This window comes from Triticum urartu, chromosome 3A (genome assembly GCF_056163025.1).
Source record: "Triticum urartu cultivar PI428250 chromosome 3A, HENAU_Tu73, whole genome shotgun sequence".
NCBI lineage: Eukaryota > Viridiplantae > Streptophyta > Magnoliopsida > Poales > Poaceae > Triticum > Triticum urartu.
In genome coordinates, this window is record NC_141875.1 from 486,197,508 (window position 1) to 486,209,357 (window position 11,850).

At 39.6% G+C, this 11,850-nt stretch overlaps 1 pseudogene; it reads left to right on the forward strand.

Annotated features, from left to right (window-relative positions):
* Window positions 1–843: 843 nt before the first annotated feature.
* On the forward strand, window positions 844–10,790 carry LOC147980212 (uncharacterized; annotated as a pseudogene).
* The last annotated feature ends 1,060 nt before the right edge of the window (window positions 10,791–11,850 follow it).

An 11,850-nucleotide genomic window follows, 5' to 3' on the forward strand; every position in this document is an offset into this window, starting at 1 on the left:
GTTGCTATGACTTTGCTATGCTTAATGCTTGTCACTAGGGCCTGAGTGCCATGATTTCAGATCTGAACCTATTATGTTTCCATGAATATATGTGAGTTCTTGATCCTATTTTGCAAGTCAATAGTCACCTACTATGTGTTATGATCCGGTAACCCCGAAGTGACAATAATCGGGACCACTCCCTGTGATGATCGTAGTTTGAGGAGTTAATGTATTCACTAAGTGTTAATGCTTTGTTCTGGTACTCTATTAAAAGGAGGCCCTAATATCCCTTAGTTTCCAATAGGACCCTGCTGCCACAGGAGGGTAGGACAAAAGATGTCATGCAAGTTCTTTTCCATAAGCACGTATGACTATATTCGGAATACATGCCTACATTACATTGATGAACTGGATCTAGTTCTGTGTCACCCTATGTTATAACTGTTGCATGAGGAATCACATCCGATATAATTATCCATAACTGATCCAATGCCTACGAGGTTTTCATATATTGATCTTTGCTTAGTTACTTTACCATTGCCACTGTTACAATCACTACAAAACCAATACTGTTACTTTTGCCACCGTTACCGTTACTTCCATATTACTTTGCTACTAAATACTTTGCTGCAGATATTAAGTCTTTCAGGTGTGGTTGAATTGACAACTCAACTGTTAATACTTGAGAATATTCTTTGGCTCCCCTTGTGTCGAATCAATAAATTTGGGTTGAATACTCTACCCTCGAAAACTGTTGCAATCCCCTATACTTGTGGGTTATCAAGACTATTTTCTGGTGCTGTTGCCGGGGAGCATAGCTCTATTCTTTGAGTCACCTGGGATTTATATCTGTTGATCACTATGAGGAACTTGAAAGATGAAATAACCAAGATTTTCCCCTAAACTACGAGGGGAGGTAAGGAACTGCCATCTAGCTCTGCACTTGATTCACCTTCTGTTTTGAGTAAACTTGTGACACCTACTCATGCTATTCATTCTGATATGTCGCATGTTATTGTTGATGCCACTTCTGCTTTGCATGATGCTTATGATGAAACTACTTCTATGCTTGATAATATTGTGTCACTAGGTGAATTTATTGATGAACAACTTGCTAGGGTTAGAGAGAATGAAATTATTGAAAATGATAATATTGATGAAAGTGGTGATGAAGATTCTCCCCCTAGATATGAATTGCCTCTTGGGCCTGAGGGTTATGTTATGGATGAAGAAACTGCTAGGGACTTTTTAGCTTGCAATGATATATATGATCTTAAGAAACTGTTAGCTAAGCTGAAAGAAAAGTCTTTGAATGCTAGAATGAAACATGACCCTGCTTTTGCTACTTCACCTATCTGTATTTCCGATAAGGATTGTGATTTCTCTGTCGATCCTGAGTTAATTACTTTGGTTGAATCTAATCCTTTTTATGGCTATGAATCTGAAACTGTTGTGGCACATCTTACTAAATTAAATGATATAGCCACCATGTTCACTAATTATGAGAAAACTCGCTATTACTTTATCCTTAAGTTGTTTCCGTTCTCATTAAAGGGTGATGCTAAGATATGGTTTAATTCTCCTGATCCTGGTTGTGTGCGTAGTCCCCAGGATATGATTTATTACTTCTCTGCTAAATATTTCCCTGCTCATAAGAAACAAGCTACTTTAAGGGATATATATACTTTTGTGCAAATTGAAGAAGAGAGTCTCCCACAAGCTTGGGGGAGGCTTCTCCGATTACTTAATGCTTTGCCTGATCATCCTCTCAAGAAAAATGAAATACTTGATATATTTTATAATGGACTAACCGATACTTCCAGAGACCACTTGGATAGTAGTGCTGGTTGTGTTTTCTGGGAAAGAACTGTTGATCAAGCTGAATTGCTATTGAATAATATGTTGAGTAATGAAAATGATTGGACACTTCCTGAACCAACTCCTAAGCCAACTCCGAAGAAAAGGGGTATTCTATTTCCCAGTCCTGAAGATATGCAAGAGGCAAAGAAATCTATGAAAGAAAAGGGTATTAAAGCTGAAGATGTTAAGAATTTACCACCTATTGAAGAAATACATGGTCTTGATAACCCGACACAGGTAGTAAAGGTAAATTCTCTCTATATATTTGATGATGGTGATATTCCACTTAATAAGTCTGCTAGCCAATGCTTAGATGAGTTTGATATTTTTATTATTAAACAAGAAAACTGCAATGCTTATGTTGGCAGACAATTGAAACGTAATGCTTATATGATTGAACACTTGAGTGGTTATATGTCTAGAGTTAAAGGTGAACTTAAACTTATTAGTAAACATGCTTCTATGGTTACCACTCAAGTAGAACAAGTACCTAAAGCTCAGAATGATTTGCTCAATGAATTAAATAATAAGAAAAATGATAATGCTGTTAGAGTTGTGACTAGAGGGGGTAAAATGACTCAGGAACTTTTGTATCCTGAGGGCCACCCTAAGAGAATTGAGCAAGATTCTCAGAGAACTAATGTTGATGCACCTAGTTCTTCTAAGAAGAAGAAAAAAGAAAACTTATAGGACTTTGCATGCTTCTAGTGAACCTGTTGTTGACACACTTGAGAATCCCAATGATATTTCTATTTCTGATGCTGAAACACAATCTGGTAATGAACATGAACCTAGTGATAGTGATAATGCTAATGATGATGTTCATGTTGATGCTCAACCTAGCAATAACAATGATGTAGAGATTGAACTTGCTATTGATCTTGATAACCCACAATCAAAGAATCAACGTTATGATAAGAGAGACTTCGTTGCTAGGAATCACGGTAAAGAAAGAGAACCATGGGTTCAGAAACCCATGCCTTTTCCTCCTAAACCATCCAATAAAAAGGATGATGAGGATTTTGAGCGCTTTGCTGAAATGATCAGACCTATCTTTTTGCGTATGCGTTTGACTGATATTCTTAAAATGAATCCTTATGCTAAGTGCATGAAAGATATTGTCACAAATAAAAGAAAGATACTGGAAGATGAAATTTCCACCATGCTTGCTAATTATACTTTTAAAGGTGGAATACCCAAGAAACTTGGAGATCCAGGAGTACCAACTATACCATGCTCCATTAAAAGAGACTATGATAAAACTGCTTTATGTGATCTTGGAGCCGGTGTTAGTGTTATGCCTCTCTCTTTATATCATAGACTTGATTTGAATAAGTTGACATCTACTGAAATATCTTTGCAAATGGCTGATAAATCAACTGCTATACCTGTCGGTATTTGTGAGGATGTGCCTGTTGTGGTTGCAAACGTTACTATTTTAACAGACTTTGTTATTCTTGATATTCCCGAGGACGATAGTATGTCTATTATTCTTGGTAGACCCTTTTTGAATACTGCAGGGGCTGTTATTGATTGCAATAAAGGAAATGTCACTTTTCATGTTAATGGTAATGAGCATATGGTACACTTTCCGAGGAAACAACCTCAAGTCCACAGTATCAATTCTATTGGTAAAACTTCAACGATTACTATTGGAGGTTTTGAATTCCCTCTTCCTACTCTCAAGAAGAAATATGATATTCTTATTGTTGGGGACATGCATATCCCCGTTGAGGTAACCTACTGTTATTCAAAAATTCTCCGGTTTCATGTTATTCCAAAAGAGTTTGTTAACAAGACTTGATCAACCTTGTTAGTGGATTCCTTTTGATGAGCATGAGATGGATGAAGTTAGAAAGCACAACTCTCTGTACCCTCCCTTTACTTTCCGTTATTTAGATTAAATAAAGAAAACATAGTATTTTCTGTCTGTTTTCTGAATTATCCTTGCAATAAAAAATACCCCGAAAATAAAAGTTCTCCAAATGTCCTGAAAATTTTATATGTTTTTTTCTAGAATATTTAAGAATTATTGGCACTGAGAACACATCTGGGGGGCCCACCACCTGGCCACAAGGGTTCAGGGCGTGCCCCCTGCCTCGTGGACCCCACGTGGGCCCTCTCCACTTATTCTTGCACCCACACACTTCGTCTTACTCCAGAAAAAAAATCATCCACCAGCTCAAACCCGAGTTCTAGCTCATCTTGCTGCCATTTTCGATCTCCTTGCTCAAAGCTCCATTCACAAAACTGCTTTGGGGGATTGCTCTTCGGTATGTGACTCCTCCAATGGTCCAATTAGTTTTTGTTCTAGTGCTTTATTTATTGCAATTTTTGCTGCTTAGGTGACCCTGTTCTTGAGCTTGCATGTCGTAGTTTTAATGCATGATATGGCCTCTAGGCATTTGTAGGAGTAGTTGCTATCAATCTTGTTGAGTTTGGTTCACTTTTATTTTGAGTTACTAAAAATTTCAGAAATTTTTCAGAGAGAGAAAATGATGAAGAGATTGTTGAGGGGTTCTTTGAGCCGAAGCTCGAAGGATAAGCAAAGTGAAGAGAATAAGAAGCCCAAATATAATCTCCCTCGCACTGCGGAAGTTCGGCCATGCGAATGGCCTTGTGATGAGTTCTTGACAGTAGTCGGTATATATGAGGACTTTTACTATTTGGCTGAGAGTGCAAGCCTCGTCTACTTCCTCCGCGACCAGCACGAACAGTATCTCCTCCTCACTAATGTTTTCGTGCAAAATGTTTACTTTCATGCTAAAAAATCACCACCTTCAGTGGAATTTCATTTATATGATGAGGTTAAGGAGATGTCACTATATGAGTTTTGTAGGGTCTGTAAGATACCCTTTGCGGGCAGCATAGAGGAACCACATCATAATGATGTGGAGGGATTTATTGATATGATTGTTGTAGGGGAAACGAGGGAAGTTTCCGATGCAAAAATTACTAGCATACATTTTCATGTTCTACGTTACTTTGCAATATTTGCTAGTAGATGCTTAATTGGTCGCGGGAACAGTGGAAATCTCAGTGCTCCTGATATTGTTATTTTGTGCCATGCTTTGTTTCGTGATACCACTTTTTGTTTAGGCGCTATTGTTGCTAAGCGGTTAAATCTGAACCGTACAAAGGGTCCCATCTTTGGAGGCATCTTTGCTTCACGCCTTGCTGCACACTTTAACATACCTATTAGGCATTATGAGAAAGAGGAAAGGTTGCTGCCTCCTATTTTTCTACTCCCTCGGTTCGGAAATACTTGTCTTAGAAATGGTTGTATCTAGAACTAAAACAAGTCTAGATACAACCATTCCTAGGACAAGTATTTCCGAACGGAGGGAGTAGATTATAAGAGTATGGTAGCACATGATTTTATTGTTAAGGATAAAAATAAGATGCTTAAATATAGATTGATATTTGATAAAAACTACTAAGAGATTATTGCCTTGCCTGCTTCCACTTTGTTTAACATATTTTCAGGAACATACCTCGTGTTGCCGGAGGCCGTTCATGCATACTGGAGCCTGACATCAGCTCCAGAGCCTGAGTCGGAGCCACCACTTGATCCTTACAGTCAATCTGTCTATCGGTGGGATCCGGAGGAGATTACCAACCAGTGGCACCCAGAGGACACTCCTCCGTACACCGGAGAGGGCAGCTTTGAGCCATGGCCATAGACCAACTTATGCCAAAAGCCTAAGCTTGGGGGAGTACGTATTCCTCACTGACATTACATTCATGTTCACACACTCATGCCAGTTGTCGGTGCTCATACTTTTTCATTGTACTATCCATGCTAGTTAATTTTCTTTTCCAGCATTCATCTTGTGTGTTTGAAAAACCTTAAGAAAAACCAAAAAAATAGTTGTAGCTTTTAGCTAGTTTACTTTCCATGCTTGTAGTAGTAGTAATTAAAAAGAAAACCCAAAAAGATTTCTCGTTCTTCTTTTGCTTGTTGGGAGCTTTCCCGTGTAAATAGTTTTAGTTCCTTTCTTTTCTTAGTCGAGAGGAGAAGACCATGATGAAAATGTTGAGTGGCTCTCATATGCATTATTGTTGATCTAACCAAGATCCCATATTACCTTGTCTTCTCCCTTGTATTGAATGCTTGCAGATTCCAGCTTAGTCCAATGCACATGCACTATTATTATTATCCACACCATTCGGTTGTGCAAGTGAAAGGCAATAATGACGATATATGATGGACTGATTGAGATGAGAGAAGCTGGTATGAACTCGACCTATCTTGTTTTTGTAAATATGATTAGTTTGTCATTCCTGGTTCAGCCTATTATGAAGGAAACATGTTTGTAATGACAATTAGAGATTATAGTTGCTCATGCCATGCTTAATTAGCTAGGAGTTTATAATGGTTTACCTTGCGTGCCAACATGCTATTAAAATGGTTGTGATGTGGTATGATAGGGTGGTATCCTCCTTTAAACGATTCGAGTGGCTTGACTTGGCACATGTTCACACATGTAGTTGAAACAAAATCAACATAGCCTCCACGATATTTATGTTCATGGTGAATTATATCCTACTCATGCTTGCACTCAGTGTTGATTAATTTTAATGCATGTTCATGACTATTGTCGCTCTCTAGCTGGTCGCTTCCCATACTCTTTCTAGCCTTCACTTGTACTAAGCAGGAATACTGCTTGTGCATCCACTTCCATAAACCCCAAAAGTTATTCCATATGAGTCCACCATACCTTCCTATATGCGGTATCTACCTGCCGTTCCAAGTAAATTTGTATGTGCCAAACTCTAAACCTTCAAATGAAATTCTATTTTGTATGCTCGAATAGCTCATCTATCAACTAGGGATGTCTATATCTTCCATGCTAGGCGGGTTATTCTCAAGAGGAGTGGACTCCGCTCCTTACTCACGAGAAAATGGCTGGTAACTGAGATGCCCAGTCCCATGCTTAAATTAAAATAATTACAAACAAAACTCCCCCAGGATTGTTGTTAGTTGGAGGCACCCGTTGTTTCGGACAAGCCATGGATTGATGTTTGTTGGTGGTAGGGAGAGTATAAACTTCACCATTCCGTTTGGGAACCGCCTATAATGTGTGTAGCATGGAAGATATCGAGATCTCTCGGTTGTTATGTTCACAATGAAAGTATACCGCTCAAAATATTATTCATCTCTATTTCAAAATCGAGCTCTGACACCTCTACAAATCCCTGCTTCCCTCTAAGAAGGGCATATCTATTTACTTTTATGTTGAGTCATCACCCTCTTATTAAACAGCACCAGTTGGAGAGCACCGCTGACATTTGCATGTATTACTATTAGTTTACATTGAGTATGACTGTGACTGGATCTCTTTTACCATGAATTACAATGTTTAGTTAGTCCTTGATCTTCAGAGGTGCTCTGCATTTATGTTTTGCGGTCTCAGAAAGGGCTAGCAAGATACCATCTTGTTATATCATATTATGATTGTTTTGAGAAAGTGTTGTCATCCGAGATTTATTATTATTATTATTGCTCGCTAGTTGATTATGCCATTGATATGAGTAAACATGAGACCTAAATGTTATTGTGAATATGGTTAGTTCATAATCTTTGCTGAAAACTTGAATGTTGGCTTTACATATTTACAACAACAAGATCAAACAGAGTTTGTAAAAGTTTTTCTTTATCACTTTCAGTTTGTCAACTGGATTGCTTGAGGACAAGCAAAGGTTTAAGCTTGGGGGAGTTGATACGTCTCCATCATATCTACTTTTCCAAACACTTTTGACCTTGTTTTGGACTCTAACTTGCATGATTTGAATGGAACTAACCCGGACTGACGCTATTTTAGCAGAATTGCCATGGTGTTATTTTTGTGCAGAAATAAAAGTTCTCGGAATGACCTCAAACTTCACGGAAAATATTTTTGGATTATATAAAAATACTGGCGAAGAATCAACGTCAGGGGCCTACACCCTGTCCACAAGGGTGGGGGGCGCGCCCACCCCCTGGGGCGCACCCCCCTATCTCATGGGCCCCCTGAGGCTCCACCGACCTCAACTCCGACTCTATATATTCATGTTCGGGGAGAAAAAATCAGAGAGAAGGATTCATCGCGTTTTACGATACGGAGCCGCCGCCAAGCCTTAATCTCTCTCAGGAGGGCTGATCTGGAGTCCGTTCGGGGCTCCGGAGAGGGGAATCCGTTGCCATCGTAATCATCAACCTTCCTCCATCACCAATTTCATTATGCTCACCGCCATGCGTGAGTAATTCCATCGTAGGCTTGCTGGACGGTGATGGGTTGGATGAGATTTATCATGTAATCGAGTTAGTTTTATTAGGGTTTGATCCCTAGTATCCATTATGTTCTGCGATTAATGTTGCTATGACTTTGTTATGCTTAATGCTTGTCACTAGGGCCCGAGTGCCATGATTTCAGATCTCAACCTATTATGTTTCCATGAATATATGTGAGTTCTTGATCCTATTTTGCAAGTCAATAGTCACCTACTATGTGTTATGATCTGGTAACCCCGAAGTCACAATAATCAGGACCACTCCCGGTGATAATCGTAGTTTGAGGAGTTCATGTATTCATTAAGTGTTAATGTTTTGTTCCGGTACTCTATTAAAAGGAGGCCTTAATATCCCTTAGTTTCCAATAGGACCCCGTTGCCACCGGAGGGTAGGACAAAAGATGTCATGCAAGTTCTTTTCCATAAGCACGTATGACTATATTCGGAATACATGCCTACATTACATTGATGAACTGGAGCTAGTTCCGTGTCACCCTATGTTATAACTGTTGCATGAGGAATCGCATCGGACATAATTATCCATCATTGATCCAATGCCTACGAGCTTTTCATATATTGATCTTTGCTTAGTTACTTTACCGTTGCCACTGTTACAATCACTACAAAACCATTACTGTTACTTTTGCCACCGTTACTGTTACTTCCATATTACTTTGCTACTAAATACTTTGCTTCATATATGAAGTCTTTCAGGTGTCGTTGAATTGACAACTCAACTATTAATACTTGAGAATATTCTTTGGCTCCCCTTGTGTCGAATCAATAAATTTGGGTTGAATACTCTACCGTCGAAAACTGTTGCGATCCCCTATACTTGTGGGTTATCAACACCACTCTCCAAAAGGTAATAGATGGTGTGCTGATGATGAACTCCTTGCTCTTGTGCTTCAAATGATAGTCTCCCCAACACTCAACTCTCTCTCACATATTTGGATTTTGTGAAAAGATGATTTGAGTGGAAAGCAACTTGGGGAAGGCTAGATCAAGATTCTTATGGTTGGATTGGAATATCTTGGTCTCAACACATGAGTAGGTGGTTCTCTCTCAGAAAATGTATGTTGGAAGTGTAGGCACGTTCTGATGGCTCTCCTTACTGATGAAGGAAGGGTAGAGGGGTATATATAGACTCCACACAAAATCTAAACGTTACACACAAATCACCAAACTCGGTGGGACCGAATCATGAAACTCGGTCAGATCAATTTAGTTCAAAATGTGAATGTTAGGATTTTCGGTGGGACCGACATGTCAACTCGGTAGGACTTTCATTAGTGTTAGGGCATAACGTAATCTCGGTGAGACCGATCACATAAACTTAGTAGGACCGATTTCTGTAATTGGCAAATAAAGAGTTGGTGAGGCAAACTCGGTGGGACCGATTCGCTCATTTCGGTTGGACCGAGATGTTATGAAAGGGAAACATAGAGTTTGCATTGCAAACTCGGTGGGACCGATCGCTCATCTCGGTTGGACTGAAATGTTACGAAGGGAAACAGAGAGTTTGCAATCCCATCTTGGTGAGACCGAGATCCCTATCGGTGAGACCGAAGTGACTAGGGTTTCTGGCAGTGGCTATGTCAAGTGAACTCGGTGGCGCCGGATAGATCAAATCGGTAGGGGCGAGTTTGACTTTTGGTTTGGGACATATGTGAATATGAGAAAGTGGTTGAGGGATTTTGGAGCATATCACTAAGCATTTTGAGCAAGCAAGTCATTAAGCAACACCTCATCCCCTTTTAATAGTATTGGCTTTTCCTATGGACTCAATGTGATCTTGGATCACTAAAATGAAAATGTAGAGTCTTGAACTTGAGCCAATATGTGTCCTTAGCATTTTGAGGGGTCCAGATTCCTAATCCATGCCATGCCAATCATTGAACTTTCTGAAATGATCATCTTGAAATAGCATTAGTTCAATGAGCTATATGTTGTTAGTAATTACAAAAACCACCCAGGGACAGTTGCACTTTCAATCTCTCCCTTTTTGGTAATTTATGACAACATATAGATCAAAGCTTCGACAAATGATAATAAGATTTAAAGTACATCATCGCTTTTAGAAGTATGTGATAAGTAAGAGCTCCCCCTATATTTGTGCATTATTTGAAATTTGCGTTTGAATTCAAATGCACAATCGATTAGGATCATGGGTTACTCTTCCATGTCACATACATCTTGGTGGAGCGCTCAAAATGATAGGAATTAAAACATGCACTCATCACCAAGCAAAGTGAATGATCATATATGAGATAGCAAAGAAAATATCATCCAAGCAAGCATTAAAGTTGAATATGATCAAACACATGATCATACAAGTATCTCACACACAGACATAAAGAGTATCAAACGAGCACACACAAAAGTATCAACCAACGAGCACACATGATCATACAAGTATCTCTCTTGAAGCCTATGATCTATACATTTCTCTCCCTTTGGCAACAAGTTTCCAAAAAGTTTGAAATGCATAGTGCTATGCGTCTCTCTAGGCTTGATCTTCAGGAGGTGATGTAAGGAGGACTCCAAGGATAAAGGCATCCGTAGATGTTGTTGGAGCTGGTGGAGTGGCAACTGGAGGTGGCACTGAAGCCGTTGCTGCTGGTGCTGAAGTAGTTGCTCTAGTGTCAGGCACTGGCACTACAGCAGATCTCTGACCTCTGGGTACTCTCTAAAAAGCATCTGTAGTAGCCTGCCCTTTCCTCTCCTCTGCTTCCTCCTAGAGCTTCTCAACAGCTGACTGCATCTCAGTTACTTTAAGATCAAGATCATAAAATTTGGTCTCTATGATCCTCTCCAAGCTCTCATGATTCTTGTTCAGGGTGGCCAAGCCCTTCTCAATTCTCAAAGTTGCTTGAATTAGATATGCAAGTTGATCTTGTTTTGACTTCAGAAAAACTTGAGATGCCTCCTCAACACTTGGCATTTTTGCAGCCTTCTCAGCCTTTGCCTTTGCTCTCTTCTCTTGTGCTTGCACTGATGTGGGATCATCCTCATTCATCACAACCGTGTTATCCTCAAATTCTGTTCTCAAGGGTAAGTGCTCCTTGTCCAACAAATAAGTGCCTATGCCCATCTTGTAGTTGATGAGCACCTGAATGTGTGGAGCATACCCACAAGATCTCTTTTGATCAGCAGCTGTCCTCTTGATTGTCTCAACAATCAGACTCATGACCTTGAATTTTTGAGGCACATCAAATATCTGCAGCAAGTTGATTGAATGGCCTCTGATCATCTTGTGATCTCCAGATTTGGGCAACAATGTATGCCTCAACATAGTGTTGATCGTAGCTAGACCAGACAACAGGTAATGTACATATCCAAGCTTATGTGTTTCCAAAGCTTTGTCTGGGATCTCTTTGTACATGTTGGCCATAGAGTTGTGGTCTTTCTTCTTCTTGGCATAGACATCCAAGTCATCTTCATGCTCTTCAGGGGCATTTATCAACTTGGCCCACTCATTAACAGTTGACTGGTACCTTGTACCCTCAGACATCCATACAATCCTACCATTTGGATAAAAATGAGCAGTGGAGTAGAATTGCATGATGAGTTCATCATTCCATTTTGTCAGCTCTTGACCTATAAACTTGTCAACACCACATGATTTGAAGCTCTCATGTACACCAGGAAAATAATCTTCATTCTCATCATGAATTCCCAATCAACCCATTTCATATCACAGACTATAGGCTTCTTGTCAAGTAAAATAGTTTC